The following is a 21,670-nucleotide window of genomic DNA, read 5'->3' as shown; positions in this document are numbered from 1 at the left end:
GGATTTTTAGAAAGAATTAAAGTGTAGGTTTACTTTTATCTTGTCCCATAAGTTCTAAAGTAATACTTTAGAAATTAAAGATGATCATTTCACTCCATGGATTTAAATCTTTGAGTGCCTATCAGTGTCAAAATAGGAAAAATTTACTCACTGATGGAATTAACAAGGCCATGCCAGACACAGGTACTTCTGGTGCTCTCTCTAGTCTAGTCCTCAGTCACACCCTAGGTGACAGACCAGCCAAAGCTCCAGGCTCATCATAGTAGCTCATACCTACAGAGGCTTCAATCCGTAACCTGCTGGCTCTAAGGCAGAATGGCACATGGCCGAGGGCCAAAGCTTCATGGCAGGGGCAAACATTGAAAACAATGAGAGAAAGAGAAGACTTTCTGTCCTTTATGTTGTCTGCAAGATACCCGCCCTAGGGTTGGTATGGCACTCATTTCCTGAATCCCAGCATTATACCATGAAGTAATCACAAACTCTAGACTCAGCTGCCTCTGAAAAGCTCACCCTCCCAACTGCATGAGGCTTTGGGGGAACATCTAGACACAAACCATAACAATACCATAGGGCTCTGTTGGGATGGGACTTCTATCTAGAAAGCCCTTGCTTCCTCCCTTCCTAGCAATCCAGGCACACAACCTGCATACCTAACACTCTCAAGGTTCGTTTCATGCTCTGTCTCAACTATGAGATCTCGAAGTGTACCAGGTAATGTCCCTGCCTAAAGCCACCTGCATTCAGCACAGGGTCCTCCTGTGATGAGACTCTATCCTCAAGTGCTACAATTGTTAAAGTCCTTTGCAGAGCTTATTTAAAAATACAGGTGTTTTTGGAAGATTTCAGTTCACTAGGTTGGAGGTGTAGCCCAGGGATCATGTTTATAAAACAACTGAATGATTCTGGGAATCAGTCCAGATTTGAGCTAACAATACAGCCCATCTGGCTGTACTCTGGCTAACCTGTAGCCACTGGTAACCTACCCTCTCTTCTGGTTAGCCCATCTGTTCAGTCTGGCATCTTCTCTGGTTAGCAGAGTCTCCTCTCTAAAGCCCTTGAATTCTTCTAGGGCAGGCAGCAAGTCTTATCTGTCTTAAGTCCTCAGCACCTTACCCACCTCCTGGCACTCAAACATATGTGACACAAACAAATGAAAAACTCCTCCCTTCCACCTGTTAGGTACCTGTGTCCTTTATTTTTCATCACTTCTGCTGACCCTCATTTGATTTTCATGCACTTCATTAAAGAGTTCACCTAAGAGGGGCAGGAACCATTATTTCCAGTCTGGAAGCTTGCACCACTCTTGTTTTTCAAACTCACTCTGAACCTTGTCTCTTTTTTTTCCTCCCTGTCTTCTTGAGAAAAGAGCCAAGGGATCAGAGGGTTATTGTGTAACCACCTTTTCCTAGGACTTAAATATTTGGCAACTTCAGGCTTGGCATGAAAACTGGCACAGGAATGAGAACGCTGAAAGTTCAAGAGGCCTGAGCCAGGACCTTAAATGGGCTTAGTGATGAGCCACACGGAGCGTGGAAGCAACAGCCAGAGACACAAGGGCTGAACCCTTCTTCTCATGACCTCCACTGCTTGCTCACTTCAGGGCAGAAATGAGCCATTCTGATCCCAGAAAACTGGTATCACAGGGTTCTCATGAGAATCACATGGAGTCCTAGTGTATACGAAAACACAAAGAACAGTGCAATAAGAATTTCCTCTGTTGCTCCTGAGGCTTGGAGCAGGACACTTAAGGCAGACCAGCAGGAAGCAGCCTAAGGCCCAGACATGGACTGTCATGGCATGATGGGTAGGCAAGGGCTACGGAGCTCCAGGAAACCAGAGCAGTCTGCTCAAGCAAGCAGAACAGTGCTAGGTCATCTAAACTATAGAACATTTAGAAAGACTAAGCAAGCCAAAATGTCCCAGGGTCTTCATGATTTTCTGTGATGAGAGATGGTTTAATTCCTTTCTAGCACATGTAAGTGCTTTTTGGGAAAAGGGCCATGACTCATTTATCTGTGTGTTCCTAGGGACCAGTAGAGGCCCTGACTAAAGACCAGGAAATATTTGTAGTTTAAGGAACACATGGGCGAAGGCACAGATTGGTACCTTCTCTCCCTAATTCTCTAGTTCTTTCCTCTGATTAATTTTTGGCTCTCTTTCTGTGTTTCTTTTCTATGCGTGACAAGAGTGACTTAGTGCTTACTGAGTCCCTTCCCGCTGCCTCCATGCTTGGATGTAGCCAAGCCATCCCAGACAGAACTCAGAGTGCATGTGCTTCCGATTTGCAGGTACAATTCTAAGTGTCATAAAGCACTTTACTGGAGAGAGTTTCATACTGGAGATTCTGGAAGTTCTGTTTAGTATAAAAGAGAAAAGTCACCACTTAAGGCCTGTTTTCCAAGGACGGTGGGTTCTGTGATGCATTGGCTTTGCTCTGCTAAGATCACACAGATACAGATTTTCAAACTAGGAAAGCTGGAAGATTCTACACAACAAGGAAAGAATTATTTCTAAGACTTTTGGTGCAACCCCACAGGGGAGAGATAAAAGAGACCCAAACTGATCATATGGGTTGCCCAGTGAGACCTTCCTACTATCTCTAAATTGCCAGTTCTCACCAGACTCATGACGTTTTAAGAAAATCAGTGAAAGGGTATGTTTTACAACTACGTTAATGATGGAAGAAGAGATGGCCTGGTCCCCCTGGAACTACTCACTGTAGAAACTGTGTTCAGAGACTACATTAATCCTGATGTCATGAATATAGGCTTTGAACTTTATCAGGACTATAAAACCAGGAATATGAGCAAAATTAATTTGGATCACTAGAGCAGCCCTAATGGATGTCTCAAGCAATAGCTACATTTGAGACTAAGTTATGACTATCACAAGTGTTACGATTTGAAATGTAAGTGTCCCCACAGGTTCATGTGTTAAAAACTTGGTCCCCAGTACAGCAGTATTCAGAGGCAGGGCCTTTGGGAGGAGACTACATAATAAAACCTCTGATCTCATGAATGGATTAATCAATCTATGGTTTCTTAGATGAATGAGTTTGCAGGAGGGGCTCTGATATAAAAACAATCTCCCTCTTGATCTCTGTCTCTGTTCTGTCTCTCTGTCTCCATCTCACTCTCTCTCTCCCCCTTCCACCTCCCTACACTCCTCCTCCTTTTGCTCAGCCATCAGGAGATGAGCAGTCTTCTCCATCATGAACATCTACCATGATGTTCTGCCTGACCACAGGCCCACGGCAACAGAGCCAGGAGACTGCTGCCTAAAATCTCTCACACCATGAGCCAAAATAAACTTTTCTCATTTGAATGGACTCAGTCCAAGTATTTTATCACAGCCATAGAAAACTGATAAACAAAAGAGATATTCTGGCTGGAGACACATCACCTTCAGTTCTCTGAGCCTGGTGTAGCTCTGCTTACCAAAGAGACTGCACAATTAACACATACCAAGGCATTGTCCTCAAGAAGCTTGCAGCCTCATTGTACAGATAGGATATAAATAAAGCAATTCAGCAGTGTTTCTTCAGACAGCATTTTAATTTCAGTGATTAAAGGAAAACCTTAAGGAGTTTTTCTGAGTACTGGGGATTGATCCCAGGGTCTTCGCACTAAGCTATAACCTCACATGTCTTACTATTTTTTTTATTTTGAGGCAGAGTATCCACAAGTTGCCCATGTTGGACTTGAACTTGAGTTCCTTCTGCTCAGCCTCTCTCAGTGCTGGGATTATAGGGCTGCATCGCACTGCCCAGCAAGAAGAGCTTCATGAGAAGTCACCCTCAAGTTGAGTCTTAAAAATGAAGGGACCGAGTTCAACGTGACTGAATCTGGGGAACAGATTCTTCAAGAGCTACTGTCAGAACTTCTTAAAACAGACCAACCTGAAACTAATAAAACAATAGCTGTTTTAGTCTTTGCTGATTGTAAACCCTTCTGTCATGGAACCTATCAGTAAACTTCATAGGAAAAAAATGGCTTCCTTATTACAGTAGTTTTATAATCATTTCTCCAGGTGGACATGGACTTTCCTGTCTTTGCATTTTTTTTTTCCAAAAAAAACCAGCGAGCCAGGGCCAGCAGGCCCTTGTCTTTCATTTCTCACTTCCATTTGCCCTCACTTGAGTTACCTAATTTGAGTAGGAACAAGGTGGGCACTTGCTGCACACCCAGCTCTCTACTCCTAAGCATAGAGAGCCTGTACTCAGTGTGAAGAAAAGTTGGCTACCCTCAGCAATTCGGTTGCCAGTTCTAAAGGCTAAAGGACCAGTTTGAGCGATTCTGTCATCATTGTGACCAGGAAAGGAAGACCTAATCATATACTACAGAATGGCTGTTCCATATGATGAAGCTTTAATTTCCATTTTAATGGGAAAATGTTGATTCAGGAAAACAAAGGCAGATTTCTGAATTATGTCTTCTCTCCTAATAAATGAAGGTGTACATCTAGAATTAATGTACTATGTTTCTGCTCCCATTTTGGTGATGGGCTTTGACCAGGGCTGTTGTGTTGACTGAGGTCTAATCTTCTTAGTGCTTTCTTCTCTGTCCCCTCTGTTTTCCTCCTTCTGAATGAGATGTTAGTATGTTGGCTGTGTCTCAAATGAACTAACAATTCGGGTTTTATCTCTCCCCCAACTGAGCTCCTCAAATCCCTTATCTTGTACTCAACAGGAAGGAGGTTACTTTGTTACCAAAATATAGAGCATTGATGATTTTCTTGTTTATATGTGAGGAAAAGAAAGCTCTGAAACATTCTGTTTCCCACCCAACAGTTTCTGATTCTCTATGGAGAGGCCCAGTGTGGTTTAAGTGCAAGGAAAACATGTTGCCTTACTACAAGCATGAAGGAAAGAACACGTAAGCCCCTGTGTCAGACAGAGCTGCCAGAAGCACATTACATGCTTGTGCCTGCAGCAGGGTACTAGAAATATGAATTTTTCTTTTATTTTAGTAGAAAAGTCACAGGTATTCACATCACACATCCTGAACCACAGTCCTGCCTGATCCCTGACACCAGTGTGATACCACTTCTGTCCCTGTTCCTTGCTAGCAGTGTGACCTTGGGCAAGTGATTTAATTGCTTTTATGTCTCAGATTCCCTGGAGGGAAAATATAGATGGCAATCCCTAGAGGATGGAGTTATGTATAGGAAATGGAAGTCGTCATGAAGAGTCTAGCACAAGCCTCTTTGTTAAGCATCTCATAGTGAATGCGTAGGTGAATGTTTGTTTTCTCTGCTGTTTCTTTAGAAAGCTAAGGTAATACTTTGGCTGTTTAGTGCAAGAATTAGAAGACTATGACAAATGAGCCAAAAGCAATCCAACCACCTATTTTACAAATAACAGGTGAGACACTCTCGGAGTATTTGCATATTTGCTTCCGGTCTGTGGCTGCCTTCACTCTAGCTTGAGAGATGGAATAGTTGTGGTAAAAACCATGTAGCCTACAGAGTCAGATATATACTGACCGATCCTTAAGAAAAAGCTTTCCCATCTTCCCCAAACAGTTAAAGACATCACATTACATACTTGCATACCCATGTGTATAACAGCACAATTCATAATAGCTAAATCTTAGAAGCAGTCTATAGGCTCATCAACAGCAGAATAGATAAAGAAAATGTGATATAAATAAATATATATGTATATGTATATGTATGGCATTACATAGCTATAAAACAGATAAATTAGAATCATTTGTAGTAATGTAGATATATGGTGAGGCCATAATGCTAAGCAAAATAAATCAGACACAGAAGATTAAATATTGAATTGTTTTCTAACATGTAAAAGTCAAAATATAAATTATTTATGGAATCTGCAATCAGAGCTGGCCATTGGTGGCCCCACTGTGCCCCCATGAATCCACTCTGGTTTTCTCACATAATATCAGGGGCTAACATGATAGTAAATATGTTCATCTTTCCCTTTGTACCTCACTGCTACTCAATGAAGCTTGAAAACTATCTTAGAAGTAAATAGATTCCAAGTAGTATTGGTGAAATCCACCCTAGTATCTTAAGTAGTCAGAAATATCTTACACCAAAGTTCATATCTCTATCACTGGAGAATCCTAGGGTCAGAGATTTTCTGCACACAGATGCTTCCCTAAGGATTATTTTTATCTTGGACCCAGAAGAAGAAGGAAAAAGAAGACAACTAAAGGGAGCACCATATGTGACCATTCTACCTAAGTGACTAGGAGTCTTTACAAACATTGTACTTTAGAAATTCTAATTTTAAATAACTTGTAAGAGTGGGCTAACAAATTATTCTCTGTCCTGGAAAATCTAGTCTTTCTATCAAGCTCTTGACAGGCCCAGAATGTGTTATTTATTTTTTTTATTTTTTAACTAAAATTATGGTTTTTAGTGAGAACCAGAGGTGTGGTTACAATTACATAGTCTGACACAAAAAAACCTGTGGGTGAACAGGAGTTGGAAGGTCACAAAATAATGAGTACAGAGGGGAAAAGTTGTTCCAGAATCACAGAATCAGACTAACACAGCCTCTCCCTGTGATCCTATCTGTGCTAACGCTGGAATCTATCTTGCCAGGACCAAAGCCACTTCTGTCCCTACCACCCTGGCCCCCTCAGAAGCCTCCATGATCCCCTCCATGGCCCCAGGAGACATCCCAAGCATAGCTTCCTCCACCACCATGACAATCATCTCCATAGTTACCCCCCACACGCAAGGCACCTGGATGCCCTCTTGGGCCATCTGGTTTAGGGACTTTACACTGGTTCCATTCATTTCTCCAAGAGAAGTCATGTTCTCACATATAGGATCAGGACATTTCCAGTCCCAAGCTCCCTGCTGTCTTCCACCACCACCACCTCCTCCACTGGGGAATCCTCCCACAGCCACCACCAGCACTGCTACCACCTCCATAACCTCCACAGCCCATGGGTCCTCCTCTCCCTCAGCCTTCTTGACCATTGCCACCATCTCGATTGAAGTCTGCTCAATGGGTAGCAAATGAGACCTTAATAGGATTCCCAGAGAATTCTTTACCATCAAACCAGTCAATAGCTGGTTCAGCAGAAGGAGACCCATCAAATGAAACCATTGCCTCTCCCTTCAGCTTGCCAGTTTCCCTGTTTGTGTGCAAATTAATCATGGATTGTCCAGTTTTCTTATTGGTCTTAATAAAGCCAATCTGTTTGAAGTAATCAGCTACAGACTTAATTGTAGTGTTCTCACCCAGGCCTTGCACAAAGATGGTAGTATTGTCTGACTTATCCTGTTCAGAATCATGACATGATCCTTGGTCCTGAGGGCCACCAAATTTACTGAAGTCACCTCAAGTCACTTTAGCTCATGCTGCCTCTGCCTCCATGGCCACCTCCGTAACCTCTGGATTCATAGCCACTATTTCTGTGGTTGCCAGCACCCCTGCCTTCACCCCCACAGTCCTGTTGGCCTCCCCCTTAGCTGCCACCTACACCACCACTCTTGTCCTGATTAGTATAACCACCACCACTGCCACTCATGGTGGACTGATCTTGGCCATAATTGCCTCCAACACCCACTCCACCACCACCATTGCTACTGCCATACTGGTTCTGTTGCCCATAGACCTGAGGGGTACTATAGGAGCTTTGATGTTATCTATAGCTCTGTTGCTGCCCACCAGAGCCAGATTGCTGGCCATAGCCACCAATCTGGGGCTGCCCATCCCTGCTGCTGAGAACTGCTACCATAACTTCCCTAGGTGCTGCTGGGAGCTGGCTGCTGACCTTAGCTGTGGGAAGCCATTAACTGGTATCCATTTTATAATAGTATCAGCCACTTTCTTAAGTTTCTATTCCCCTGCTGAGCTAAGTTTATGGTCCTTCTCACCTTGCCCATTCCCCGTGAATCACATGCCATGCCCCAGAAGTGACACCTGCCCCCATTGCCTAGATATCTGCTGACCCCCTACAGCCGAGACTTCCTCATTCCTTCACCCCTATATATACCCAGCACCTCCCCTGAATAAACGGGACTTGATCAGAATCCTGTCTTGTCTCCATTCTTTGTGTCTCCTGTCCCTTCTCATCCCCACTCCCCCTCTAGGGTCTTCGTTGACTAACCCGTGGGTCGGTACACTTAGCCAGAGTAAGAGGACTGCTGCCCATGAGATGACTGGGAACTCTGGCTACTGCCGCAGCCATCAGAGGAGCCATAACCCTGGGGAGCTGACTGCATGTCTTACTCTGTGTTCTGAGTCTGTCCTAAGAAGAACCGTAGCTGCTCTGCCCATAGCCTGAAGTGTCTGCTGGCTGGCCATAGCCATCAACTGCTGTTTATAGAGCTGATTTCTCTGCTGGGAGGAGCCCTGCCTGGGATAGGTGGGGTTGACCCCATAGCTTTGGCTTGTTGTGTACAGTCAGTTGAGACCACGTCCATGAATGTGCACATAGGCTGACAAGCAATAAGATTCCACCACTACACAGCACAAATCACTGGAGGACTGAGCATGGAATGTGTTATTTATTTATTTATTTTATATTACTTTATTTGTATTTCAGGGAAGGGTTTACAGGGAGTTCAGGGGCTCATTACTAGATTGCACTCATAGTGATCCGCCTGTTTGCAGCCTCCCAAGAGCTGGGATTACAGGCGTGTGCCACCATGCCCAGTCTCAATTGCTATCTCAGCATGCTCTGGGGGTGGGGCTGGCATAGGAGGCCTGGGGATAGAACCCCAGGCTCCTGTGCCTGCTTACAGGCACTTTAATCCACCGAACTATTTGGCCAGCCCTCAGAATGTGTCATTTAAAGTGCTAGGATGTCAAAGATAGGCAAATGCTAAGTTTGCCTGAAAGTCTTTGGCCACAGAGACCCAGTGTTCCCCCAAAACTCTAAGAGGAATAGAAAGGGACTGTTACCCAGACTAAAACTTGAGCTCACGACTTTGGTCAGGCAGAACAACAGACTTACCTCTGCCTGTGGGTGCAGTTATGCAGCTGCCACCTACAACTACTACATTTTTGGTAAAGAGCAGTTCATCCCTTCAAGCCAGCCATGGTCTGAATTCCAGTCTTTGACAGCAAAGCTATTTCCCTCCCATTTTGGCCTGTAGCATCTCTGGCTCTAGGCTGAGTTTGTCACTCTCAAAAGACTTTGGGAAAATAGGGAAAAAAGTAAGCCCACTAATACCATTGATCAGAATCTTTCAAGCTCAAAGAGCTTGGGATCTGGCTTCCAAGGTGCAGCAGGCCATGCGTTGACTGCATAATGAGGGTCCAGTATTCCACCCTGGGGCAGCTGAGTCCTTAGCGTCTGTCTTCCTTTTTCCCAATAATCCAATGTCACAGTCTCATAATTCAGGTTCCTTTCCTCATGAGACCCATTCGCAAGTGTCAAATTCTGTTGTCAGTGAACTTCCAGATCTGTTGAGAGTAAATAAGGCCTCACATAAAATGGTCCTGGGGAAGGTAAGTCAACAGCCTCTATATACAGACATGAAAACGCGAGGCTTACCTGAATGCCAGTGACCACAAAAGGAACAAAGAGTGTCACTAGGAAACCAGCAGACACCAGAGATCTTTTGTCATTCCATCCACACTCCAGGCAGCAAAACAGAAGAAGGGAGAAAAGTGCTTCTGCTGAATGCTTACACAACATTTCATTTATATCTCTTTAGCCAACTTCAACTCAGAATTTTGTTACTGAGAAAGGGAGACAAAGAACAAAGGTTGGATTGTGCTACCAGCCAGCTATGCTCTAGACAATGATTAGATGCCACCACAGACTGATGAATTGGAATTCTGAGATAAAAACACCATGCTCAATGAAGCAGAAGGAAACACTTCTTTCTCAGAGGGATTTCTAACCCAGGCGATTCGAGAGTAAACAATTACAGATGGATTAGGCATGACAGCAAAGGCATGTTGGCACAGGTAGAAGTCAGATCCTTAGTATTCTAGGAGTTTTAACAGATTCCTCCATCCTCTTCCAGGGCCATATTCTATTTATCATCCCACAGTATTCCCAGCCTTCCCGAAAGGCAGAACCTCAGAGGTGTAGGGAGAAGGGAGGGGGGAAATTAAAGGATGGAAAAACAATTTTCTGCACATTATTTGATGTCAGAAAAACACACCTACATATTGCCTTGACTATATTTTTGAAAAGCCAAATCAAATATGTTGTGTCAAACTACCCTGTTTCAGAGAGGGCATCCCACTCAAAAGCAAGGCCACTGCGAGAATTCCAGGAGCCACTGAGCATGGGGCCCATCCCGCTCCTTCTGAGACAGTAGTTCATGAAGTGGCCTGTGGCCATCTCTGTCACTGGCTCTTGTCACCTAGGGAGCTTGCACAACTACTCAAGGTAAAAAAGTCAATAGGCAGAAGGGAAAAAAAGAAAAAGCAAAAATACTGAGAGGCAGAGGCCTCAAAGCTGGCTAGGTAGCCACAAAACAGAAACAAAGCCATTGAAGCTGTTCAAATATCTTCAGTGTTTGTGACACCTGTCACCAAGGAACAAAAGAGGGCCCCAGAAGGTCAGAGCCCTTCCAAAAACAATGCGAGAAAAAAGTGCTTTCATGCCCCCCCCCTTAGAGGGCATTTAAAACTGGGCACAAATTAATACCTTTTATTAAAAAAAGATACAAAGGAAAGATCATTTTGTATTTATATATACAAAATAGTTAGGATGAATTTAGAGCTGCTTTTGCTTAACTCAGTGAGAAGAAAGAGGTGTACTAACTGTTTGGACAGAAAATCCTGTCTGCTTCTTGTACTATGGATAACCACTAAGAAGATAACAATGTACAGTGTATTCACTATCAAAACTGTCCTATTAATCAGCTGTGAAAAAAAAGTATATTATGACTCATGAAACATATACAAAGGAGAAAAATAAAAAAGATGAGGTAAGAAAGTAAAAGAAAGAAAATACCTTTTATACATGTTACTATCATTTTAAGTCAAATTCCATTTTAATGAATTTCATTGGCCTTCTGGGTTGCTTTTTTATGATAATAAAGTTTGGTGCTAATGAATTTGTTGCTAGAAATTACTTTCCTGATCATCTAAATCTGGGTGTGAGATGGAAGTGCTGGTATTTCTCTGAAGGGGGCTTGCACAGCCTACAGCAGAGCATACCCTGCCTGTCCTCTCTGCTTCCAGGGCCCTTGGCAGAGCCAGGGTGCACTGTCCAGTCTGGAGAAAGGGCTCATACATTGCTGTACATGCCCACGAGGACATAGTCTCTTCCTCTGGACCTAGGAAGGTTTGAGGGCCACCCCTCGTGCCCAAGTCCAGGGGCATCAAGCCTCACTGGTGCCAACAGGTAGCTTTCATTCTCTCCCATCTTCATGAGTTCTTCCCCCTACTACCTGGTACCGAGCATCAACACGTTTCAGTTGTATATAAAGTTTTTTGCAAAAGCACCTTTAAGACAGCCCTCTCCCACCCCTCAGCCTGATTTCATTACCTGAGCCTTCTAAGGTAGAAGTTCTGGAGCCACTCCTAACATTAAGCACAGCTTGGCCCCAGACCTGACCTTGAACATTCATGCCACCTCTTTGGGTATCTAGTGAGGGAACTGGACAAAGCAGCTTCTGTTCACTGTCCCCATCCTAACAGCCTACTTTGCCACTGAGGCTACAGAGGCCATCCGCACACAGGGAGCATGGACACATTAACTTAGCTCAGGCTGCCTCTAGTACATGAGTTACCATTGGCAAAACACCTTCTCCTGAAACCCAGGCTAAGGGACCATATAAACTGATGGTTGAGGTCTGGGCCTGTGCCAGGTGTGGATACCCCACACTCCCCAGGCTCTGCCAGCCTTTCTACTCTGCCATTGTCTACCCTTATAGTTGACGGCCTTCCTAGATCTGCACATGGTATAGCTCAGCATCCAAGCTGCCTTCCTTCTCTTTCCTATGTGGAATGTTTGCTTCATGAGAACCCTAATGCCTCAGATAGCTATAAGAAGTTCTTGATTTTGCTCTTCGGGATAACCACAGGGCGTGGGAGAGTTACCATGCTCATTGTGAATCTGACCATTTCAGATGAGTTGAAGGGATTTTGAGGGATGCTGCCTGAGTGATGCTGTAGAATAGGGCAGGGATCAGGGAGATGGCCTTGCTGGAGCAGACAAAAAGTAGCCCACCTCCACCCTCAGGCCCCAGACTCACACCAGACCTCTACATGATTCTCACAGAACCTCTGCAGAAGTGTTTACCACTAAGGACACCAAGGCTTGCAGAAGGGGTTATTTTTCAACAGCTCAAAGCCTAGAACTTAGTTCTCCCTAGTTCCAGTGGCCTGTTGGATGAGTTTTGCTTTTGTTGTTACACGACATTATACAACACTAGTGTGTGTGTATTGAGCAAATCTTCTCTGTGAGCTGGCAAAGATGAAGAAGTGAGGGGCATGTCCTTAGGGTCAGACCAATAGCTGCAGAGGCAGTACCCTAACATGTGATCAGATGGCAAGTCAGAGGGAGGGCTGTGAGGAGGGGTGGGAACTTGCAGCAGCTGATGTGCCCTGTGAGGTGAGGAGTCAGAACCCTCTCCACAAGCCCTCCACATGAGCTTCCTTCTTCCCTGGGGAGTTGCTTTTGTACTCCCATGCAATTCTGACACTCATGAGCAGTGTCCTCCAGCCTCTGACTAATGCCCCACTGGTCCCTGGTATCACAACAGTTCTCACAACCACCTCAGAAATGAGATTTACAAAAGGGGTATGTGGCAGGATGCTGAGTGGAGAACAGAGGGTGGGAAGGCTGGGAGATGTGGGGGCATCAGGCTCCTCCCAAGAAGAAAGCTGAGTTTTGGGGGTTCCCCATAAAGAGGTGTCCTTTCTAATGTGGAGCTGGCAGGGCATAGGTGCCCCTTTATGGGCTGTAACACTGAGCTTGGCTTCAGTCATTATTATGTGTTAAATTTTCATTGAAACTAGGGGACTGTGAGAGTGAGTAATGCTTAATTTCTTTGGCCCCATGAAATACTCTTTAAATTATAAATTGCATACTTGTATCCTTAAGAGCAGCTATTAAGATGACGCCACTGCTTCTCTGGCCTCTGGCTGTTTTGAGTATCTTTCGGCGCCTGGCCCTGGACCCAGTCGGGGACACTGATGGTTCAAGCATCCAGTGCCCTGGATGTGCTGGGTGTAAGACAGCACTGAGCCCCTGAGAAGACAGAGATGAGCCGCAAAGATCCAAGGAGGCTGGGAGCGTGTGTCACTTGCCCACCGTGCACCAGCCCCAGTCTGCTTCCTGTGTGTGTATTACTCAGCTAGCCATCACTGCCCAGCAAATATCATCAATCCTCACTGCAGGAGAAAACTTGAGTTCTGAGCTACCATTTTAAGAGAGATTAAGCAGCTGGAAAAGCAATAAGGAAGAGCAATGGGAGAGGGAAAGACAAATGTTCTGTGCTTGGAGTCCCACGAGAGGAAGAAAGTCATCACTCATCTCAAGCAGCAGGGATCTCTGTATCTACGTATCTATGTATCTATGCAAACGGAGACAGTCAGGAAAGCCTTCAATCACCCTCAGGACAGGCCCCACGGTGGTCTGTAAACATAAGGCTGGGAATGTTTACTTCCTGGGAAGTCCTTCTGTTGGACTCATTCTGTGTCCAGGCATCTCTCATGGGTTGTTTTGAAAGGTCGTTTCACTGTGGGCCGAGGACCACAGACCTGTCTTTCCTCACCAGTGCTTTCTTGTTCCTCCAGCATCCTTTGCAGGAAGCAAAGTCAGTGACCAACATCTCTGCCTGCTGCACGCTGGCTAGGAGGCAGGGGTCTGTAAGTCAACCGCCCAGCAGTTACTTAGAAGCTATCTTGTGCCTGGTGAGGAGGTATCACAGAGATTCAGAGGAATAGAAGATGCAGTCTTGACTGTTGATAGGCTTCTAATTAAACATTACAAGTGATCACAGACAAATTACTTCATTCAAAGTTTCTGGACCTCAATATATGTTGTTACCCCTCCCGTAGCATAAAGTTGCACACAACTTCCTATAGACTTACATGCCAACTCAACCTTCCAGGTCAAACGCAAATGTCACGGCCCCTGAGAAGCTTCCCTGACTTCCTTGTTTCTGCGTCATCCACATTGTACATGTCTTGTGGAAGGCAGCACACTACATCATCCCTGACATGTGTACATCTCTGGGAGACAGGCAGTCCCACAAAACACGACAGACACACATCAAGCTTGGCCCTGACACATAGAAGGGGGCTAAATGAGCCCTGTTGCATGAATTAATTACAAAGAAGTCCAGAAAAAGTGCAGATATGTAGGCTTAAGCGTGCAAAGAAAGGAGGGTTGCAACCTGACAGTGGGTATAAAGTTCCTGAATAATGCCTTGATCAAAAGCAAAACAAAGTAAAGTAACTTGGTGGATGAGTGACTTTACTTTACCTGAATCTCAGTTGTCTCATCTGGTAAATGGGGTTCCAAAATTATCCTTCCTCAAAGAGGTGGTAAAAGAAAAATTGAGTCAACACAAAGATAGAGTGAAGCCTCGCACTTACCAAGTGCTCAAAATGTTGGTTCTGTGTTACTCCTAAGGGCTGGAGTGAGAGAAGCTCTCCTTTCATATCTTCCTGTACTATCTGGATCTTTGCGCTGAGTAATTAGAAGCAAAAAAAAAAAGTGATAAAGGAGCTGTCTTGAGCCAGGTGAGGTGTCACAGAGGTTTACAGTAATAAACGATGTAGTTCTGATTCCTGAGGGTAGACTAGATTTCCTGATTCTTGAAATTAACTTAAAAATCCTAAGTAGTGTATACCGTACACACACATGCACAAATTCTTTCTAAATACATTCATTATTTTACAAGAAAGTAAAGAATACTAAGGTCAAAATTCAAATGAAGGCAGGGATTCTAAGCTTTGGACAAGAGCAGAGAACCTGATTATTCTTCTTGAGGGAATGTAGGGACAAAGAAGAAAGCTTGGATGACCTAAGGGAGGCCGTCTCATAGGATGTCTCCTAGAGTTAGTGACCAAACAACTACATCTGCAATGTAAAAAAAGAGCTTAAAATAAATGCCTGCCCTGCCAAGGACTCCAAGAGAAGCTCTCCATCCCCAAACTTCATGCTAAGTTCACAGGAAGAAGTAATCTCTCTGGGCTGGTGAGATGGCTCAGTGGTCTAAAGCACCTACTTAGAACAAGCTTAGCAAAGCACAGGGACCGCAGTTCGATCCCCCAGCACCACATGCCAGCCAGCCCCGCCCCCTGGTGGACTGAGCTGGCCACACACACAAATAAATAAATAAAATTTAAAAAAAAATTTAAAAAAAAAAAGAAGTAATCTCTCCCGAGCATTGCAGTTGAAAGGAGGTCTGCATGCAAGTGTGTAGGCCAGCTAGCTTGGAAAACAAGCAAATCACATCTATGAAAATAAAACATAATATCAACTGAAATGTAAAATTCAACATGCTGAAGAGAAAAATCTATGAACTGGAAGATTAATCCAAAAACTATTACTCAGAGTGTAGCAGAGACATAACGTTAAGACACAAGACTAAGGCCACAGAGCCAAGTTTTGTGGACAAGCTCTTGCTATTTCATTTTCTAATACTGAAAAACTGTGGTTTTTCTCAATTTCATAGCATTTCATTTTGATATAAAACATAAACTATTTACTAAAAAAAATCCATTGAAATATTCTCCTCACTAGTCAAAATACTCCTAAGAGCAATTCAAGAATTTAAAAATTAAATTATTCACCCATTAGGAGCTTGTTTACTTTGTGTAGTTCCTGTCTTATTTTTGTCATAAATTTCAATAATTATCCTGTATTTGTATTCAAATACAAATCTGAATGCAATTTTGCCATGTCTGTATTCAAACATTGCAACCTGCTAAAAGGTCCAGAAGTCAAACTTTTGAGATGCTTCACTGAAAATATTTTGATTGAAGATTTTCAACTAATTTTAAACAAAATATAGAAGATTCATCTATTGAAAAATCAATTCTATTACTTGAGTCATTTCACAAAACAGCTTGTCAAAGGTTCAAACACTTCTAAAATATTATCACCCTGGTTTTTTGTATTCATCAAATGAAAAAGGACCAGCAGACATAGTTAAATTATTTTATACGTATAGAATTACTATGAGTTTCAATGTATATATAACTTCTATTTCAGTTGACACAACATAACAGCTCTAGAAACAGGTGTAATATGTGCAATACCCATTCCAAGTAAATATATATATATATATATATATATATATATATATATATATTTTAATTTAAAAAAACAAGTGCTGTTAACATGTTATATTCATATTAGTAGCAAAGCAAATCAGTTTATCGCATGGTTGAAATTTGAAGTGAATTTCTGATAACATCAGATCAGACGTTTCACCTCCCAGAAACATTCAGTAATTGGATTAAAAAAGAATTGAACCATTACTGAAATGAGCTAATTTTCTATTTGCAAAAACCTGATGACACTGATATAAAATTAGGATAATTTATCTAGTTTCCAAGCCCTTCTGCTAACCGAGCCAATGTGTTACTAGCTATCACTTGACCTTTTCCTATATACACAAGAAAATGTGGAATTGAAGATGACTGAAATTAATTATTTAATCTAAACAAAAAGCACTACTTCACAGACAGACGGGCAGATGCTCCATTTTCACTGCATCAGTGTGTTTGGGATCAATGTTCTGCTGCTTCTTCAGCAATTGGGATCTTCAGGTTTTCACATATTACATGGTAACACATAGGCCCCATAAAAATATACATCTAAAATCATTACTTTATAGTGAGCAAGTTATACATATATCACTAATCTTCATGAAAAGCAGAAATCCAGATCTTAATTGCTTATTAAATTTGGGTGTTGGTTTAATCATAATTTATTACTGTCAAAGAATTTTAACACAGAAAGTTCTCTCAATCAATGTGATGGTCTGCTTTCTGTTGCTGTAACAAAGTAGGGGAAGACTAACCACTTTAGGAGGAAAGGTTTATTTGTGATTCATGAGTTGAGAGATTTCATTCCGAGGTCAGCTGGCTCTATTACTTTAGGCCTGTGGTGAGAAAGACACACCAGAGCAGAAGGAGGGAGAGAGAGAGAGAAGGGGATGGAGGAGAAGGAGAAAGGAAAAGGGAAAGGGAAGGGAAAGGAGGGGGAGCAGAGAAAGCTGGAGGAGCACTAGGGTCTGAAGACAAGAATGTGCTCTTCAAAGAAGACCCACACTCCCTTCCCATTACCTACCTCCTCTAACTTCGCTCCACCTGGTACAGTTTCCTCTACTGCCCAACAGTATCATCAGCTAGGGCCCAATTAAAATCCAAACCCTAACAATCAATGGTTGTATACTTACAGATTTATGCTACATATTTAGACTCAAATCACAGTAGCACAGCTGCCCAAATTGTTACACTTTCACAGCAGAATTATGCAATATCTGCCCCATTCATGTTACCAATAATGTTCCAGACTTCCCACATCCCTTGCTACTCCCCGGTCTGGGGACCTGAGGAAGTGCAAAACTGCAATCACTAAACACAGCAGGACTAATCGATGCACCAAGTGGCTGCTCAGGGCTGCAGTGTGGAATACGAACCCCATGGCTGCCCAAGCTGGAGCCTGCCTCACATAATCAGCCCTTGTCCCACCTGGTGGGCTTGCCACAAGAGAACACCAAAACTTTCAGCAATCAAAACAAGTAATATTTTAATGCAATGCTTTCAAATCTCAAGATAACCAAAAGCTATATCAGATTTTAAATAATCACAAGATTCAGTTCCACATTTGCACAGCCCTGTGACCTTTCCCTAGTCCCAACCCACAGATCCTATACTTATGGATGCAATAAAAGACACCTGTAGGAGAAAGGCCACCCCAAATGAGGAGGGGACAGGAACCCACCATTCTCTGATATCCAGTACTTCAACCCAACTTCCTGTTTTAAATTTTCTGCTGTGAAGATTAAAGGTCAAGCCTCTGATCATCAAAAAAAAAACATGTCTTTTGCTCTTCAGAGGGATCATGAAGACACTGAAGAAACTAAATACACCCATGTGTGATCGCAGCAGTTTCTATATTACCCCCCAGCCCAGTAAAATGTATGGTTCAGCCATAAAAGAAATACACCTGGCCAAAACTTTAAATTTGCTCAGAAGAAAACATTAATTAAATTAATATCAAGGCCACCTAGCATGAAATGGAAATTCAAGTTTATCTATGGTTCAGACTAATTGTATTTTTCTAACCTTGCTGACCTGAATGACAGCAAGGGACAAAAACACAATGGTACAGCAATGTTAAAAAAAAAAAAAAAACCTAAGTATGAGCTTCTTCCCACTACCAAGATTCTAGTGAAACCATACTGCTCAATCAGTGCATCCCAAACTTTTCTTTCCTCTTGGTTTTCTAGCTGTACCCCTGGAACTAAAGTGAACTCACCAGCATTTCCTGTGTGACACTTTTGTACATGTGAGTCACTCATGATTGCCATACTCTTCCTACTCACATTTCAGTTCCAAATGTTGAACTGTACCTGTTACCAGAGTCTGTCCCTGGGGCATCATCCTGTAGCCCAAGGGATGGGTGCTCCTTTGGGTGCCTATCTCACAAACACCAGCACATCCAGGAGTGCAGTCTCAGAAGCATGCATGCAGATGCCCCACAGGAAGAAAGCAGGAGTTAGACACCTAATGAGCCAGCGAGGGTCTCTCACTCCTTGATTAGGGCCTTCAGACTGAGGATGAAATGTTGTATCACGTTTCTCACCTTCCATCACTTTCAAGCTGCTGTCATTTCTATTTTCAAGTAGAAAAAATTTTATGTTCTGTCTTCCTGCTCCTTCCCAGGCACTGCCACTCCCAGTCCAACCCTTGGCAGATGGGGTTTCTATTACAAATTGCAGAAGGCCAGTGATTAGTTCTGAGGTTGCAAACTGTCGGGCTTACCTCTGCTGGCAGAAATGCTTGGGACATTATGCTTGGTTTGAACCTTCCCTGACTTTCCCCCGTAGTTCACAACAGGCCTTTGTCATGTGAACTTTTCTATTACCTCAAGTTCTAAAACATAAGAGGATAAGCTGGCCTTCTAGAAAAGCTCCCTTCTAAATCTATCCAAACAGAGCTCTGAATCAATCCTAGCTTTGCACCTTACATTGCAAAATAGCTTTAAGGAATTCACTGGGGAAAGAATACTCAAAAATATATTTATCTCCCTATTTGTAATCTTACCCTTGAAGACTGCTCTATATGCTCTGGATAGAGCTACCAGCTTGCAACTGTTGGGAGGCTGCCTAGGCAAAGTCACTGTCACATCCACACCGACTTTCATCTTGCAAGGATCTCTGTTAAGGTCCCAGAAGACTGGTAGGTGAGCACAGCCCTTTTCCTTAGGGAGGGCAGATGCCATCTAGGATAGGGTAGAACAAGAGCATAAATTGCCACAGGACAGAATGAAAGAGTGCACATCTAGTAGAAATAGAGAGTGTGTTCAATAAATGTCTGGTTATGTGTATGATTATTTAAACAAAAAATATTTCTCTAAAGGAGGTGATTTTGATCTACATTTAAAGGGGTGTATAAAATTTCTACAGATCATTGTGCGATGAAAGTAGGGAATCTGGCATTTCATGAGTCCATGCAGCAGGTACTAAATTCCCCAGTAGCCAGGGGATTCTATATGTGAATCCTCCATGAACTCCAAGAGCCCTTCAGTGGCCACACACCAGATTAGGTAGCTCCCCCTCCTCCATTTTATCCTATGTTCACACAGGCTCTCCATTCCAGCTCATTTCAATCCATTTCTTGTGCTCTTGATCACCCCGACTTTCAGAGGGTGCTTTTGGATATAAGTCCACTAACAGCTGTGAATCTGCACTGGGCTTGAAGATCAGAAACTTGTGCCTTTTAAAATTGCAGGCAACACAGCAGTGTGGACACAGGTAGTTCTGCCACTAGCGAAAGCACTTTTGTGTAACATGAACTTAAGGTCATCTCTTCAGACTGTTCAAAGACCTTTTCGGTTTAAAGCTGTGAGCATTTAAATTTAGTTGAATGATCATGCTTCTGGTCAAAGGATCTGACTATATAAGGTCCCCATATTTGAGTGATTTGAAAATTATGTCTGGGAGCAAACTGTCAACTGGAGAAATGTTAGTGACTTCAGGTTAAAAAGAAAAAAATTGACCTTCCTGAGATGGAAAGAGAAAGGGAGGGATACAGGGAAAGAGGAAGGGAGGGGGAAAAAAGACCGAACTACATACGCAGAGAAAAAGCTGGAGGGTGAACCACACCGAAAGACTGAATCCTGCACAGCTCCCAACATATGGGCAATGCAGAAGTTAGTCATCAAATATTTACTGAGTATTGACTTAAGTGTTTAATGTTGAGAGATAAATTCTGAAGATCAAGGAGCAACGCTATCATTCTTGGAGGATAATCCTCAATGTCTGCATGAGGTTCACTTTAAGCAGTGATTATTCTTGCAGAGATTCACATGTTTTCATAGTAGGAGAAATAAAGCTGTAGCGTCGCTCCTGCTTTGTTTATTTTAATTCACTAATAAAGATAAAGGCAGACACGTAACCCAGTCCCAAGAGCAAGATAACTGGGCCAAACTCTAAATATAAGCAGGAGTCAGCCACAGAGAGATCAAGGGGTGAAAACATCCTAAATATACAAGTCACTGTGCTCAGATGGGAGAGCAAATTTTGAATCATGACTGGCAGCTGGTCACCCTTCTGTGTGATCCATCCATATAATGTCCTCATGAAAGTGAAAATCATTTTTGAAGATGACACCACATTGTCCCATTGTGCTTGCTTTTCACTTTATAGAAACAAAACCAGAGGGTTGCAATCTATGACCCAGGCCCCAAATTCAGCACATGACTTGTTTTTATAAATAAAGTTTTATTGGCATACACTCATGGATAACAGTTCTTTGCTATCTATTATTGCTTCTATACTAAGGCATAATTGAATAGTTGTGATAGAAACTACAAGGGTCTTGAAGTTTTAAATATTTATGATCCAAACTTCACAAAAGAAGTTTGCCAGACCTTCATCTAGAGCCATCTTCCCAGCTGTCACCCCCCCCCCTTGGTCATTTGAACTCAGGAAGTTGTAGTCTCTTAAAGCAAATTCATGCCACACTAAGAAGGAATAAGCAAATCTCAGGAAAGATGGGGACTAGAATGAGAGGGGCAGGACTATGAAGGAAGGGCCCAGCAGGACAAACTTCCTGGTCAAGGAAGTGTATTCCCTAAGTTTGATAGAGGAGGAAACTATGACAACACTACTACTGGTCAAAAAATTAATTCTTTTTCACAGTAACAATACCTCACTTTAAAAACAAATGTGCAGAGTGAAACGACCCAGGCCGCAGGATCCTGAATAGGCCCAGAGTGCAGGCCAGGCAAGTGAGTAAGATGACCGAGGGCCGCGGGATCCTGAATAGACCCAGAGTGCAGGCCCAGAGAGTGAGTGAGATGACCCAGGGCCTGGTGGGATCCTGAATAGACCCAGAGCGCAGGCCCGGCAAGTGAGTTAGACAACCGAGGGCCGCGGGATCCTGAACAGACCTAGAGCGCAGGCCCAGCGAGTAAGTGAGATGACATGGGGTCCTCCGGATCCTGAATAGACCCAGAGCACAGGCCCAGCATGGAACTCTTCAGCAGAACTCCCTGCAAAGAGGCTAGAGGCAAGACCC

General features: G+C 43.2%; 1 protein-coding gene across 1 annotated transcript in view; it reads left to right on the top strand.

Annotated features, from left to right (window-relative positions):
• The window catches only part of Tacr1 (tachykinin receptor 1), a 188,062-nt gene that overhangs the window by 60,862 nt on the left and 105,530 nt on the right, over nt 1-21,670 (top strand). The gene's annotated exons all lie outside the window — the stretch shown is intronic.

Source organism: Octodon degus, unplaced genomic scaffold (assembly GCF_000260255.1).
Source record: "Octodon degus isolate 3935 unplaced genomic scaffold, OctDeg1.0 scaffold00058, whole genome shotgun sequence".
Taxonomy (NCBI): Eukaryota; Metazoa; Chordata; class Mammalia; order Rodentia; family Octodontidae; genus Octodon; species Octodon degus.
The sequence above is the reverse complement of the archived record's forward strand: the minus strand, read 5'-3'. Positions and strand labels throughout refer to the sequence as shown.